Source organism: Propithecus coquereli, unplaced genomic scaffold, assembly GCF_000956105.1.
Source record: "Propithecus coquereli isolate 6110/MARCELLA unplaced genomic scaffold, Pcoq_1.0 Scaffold363, whole genome shotgun sequence".
Classification (NCBI taxonomy): Eukaryota; Metazoa; Chordata; class Mammalia; order Primates; family Indriidae; genus Propithecus; species Propithecus coquereli.
The window spans coordinates 855,923-857,525 of NW_012149319.1; positions in this window are offsets into that span (position 1 = coordinate 855,923).

A 1,603-nucleotide genomic window follows, 5' to 3' on the forward strand; every position below is an offset into this window, starting at 1 on the left:
TTTTTTTTTTTTTTTTTTGCTTTCTTGTTCAACTCTGCAATAAAAGAAAAATTTGTGGCTTTCCTTGACATACCAGAGCTAATCTTTAGCTATATTTAGAAGAAGGATACTAGGAAAAAGGTCCATTTTCTTCTTCATTTATAGCTAACTGGTATTTGCAGGGTACTTAAATATATCTCTTGCAAGCTGTTGCCCAACATCTAAATCATTAATTCCCATCCAGCTGCTACTAGAATTCATCCATGTGGTGAGAAGAAGGCTTGAAAGACAACTTCTGTATGCATATTTCTGGGTCCAGTACTTCAAAGGGACCAAAATGTAACTCATTTCTGAAATTTTTGTAATAAATAATGTGAGATGGCCTCATTACAGAATGAGGTGCAAGATCTTTGACTTTGGTCCTTCACAAATAATATGCCTTTATTTATAGGTGAAAACAAAAAATTAAATTAAAATTAACATAAATATAGCTCACCTCCCTGCCTCTAGCTAGGTAGTATATAGTACTATTTCTTTGACAGAAAATTGAATTCTAACAGTCTTTAAGAGGAGTTGCTATAAGGAAATATAGATGACTACAAATTACAACTTTTTTAAGCTTTGACCCTGGCAAAAGTGCTTCCACCTATATTGTCATCATTTCATCTGACAAACCAACAAATGATTCTATGCCTGTCTCAAAGGCCTTTAACCATGAAATCAGCTTTTACAATGGAAAGAACACCACTGAGGAGTTTTGTAACTTATTTCAGAATTGATTGTGGTATGTGATTATTGTTATATTTCTGTACTTGTTTGTGTCAATTCAACAAAGCTTCCCAAGCAAGGTTATTCCAAACATTGTTTGGACCGTGGTAAGAAGAAAAATAAAATTGTGTGAATTCAGAATCATCTTCAATCTCATGTCATAAATTGTGTGTTTTCCTGGTCTTTGACTTTGTTTCATATTTGCATGATTAGCATTGGCACAGGATAGACTTGAGCCACATGAGTTATTATCTAATTTTATAAATTTCCCCCTGTAGTTTGAGTTAAATCTAACACAACAAGCTGAAAACTAAAATACTTTTGTTTTCTCTGCATTATACCAAGTATTGCAGTTTGGTTGAATTAAATCTTTTCTAAAGACTAAACAACCCAAACAGTGTTCTGTAAATTTTCTCAATAGGTGTTCCAATATCATATTTTAGTAAGTTTATCAAACTGCTTCAGCAATTTTAAAAATTTTACCTTGAGGTAACTAGAATACAAACATATTGCATATATTATCCACAAACAAAACAACGAAGTTATTGAGAATGAATTCCCACGTTGGTATAAATGGCTCATCTAATTTCTTCTACAAAATTGAGTAATAAATAAATCTGCACTTTCAGTTTTCTGCCAGTGTCACAGATGGCAACCAATTGATTTAATCGAAAATTTGATGCTTGCATGTTTGCATAGCAAAAGATTGGGTTTTTAGAGAAAATTATTATAATTCCCACTATACTCCATACAAAGTTAAAGGTTATGTCCAAATTCGAAAAAATAATCCAATTAATTAAAACTACCTACCATTTAGGTCTATCCTTTGTCATTTGAATTTCAGTTATTTTTTTTT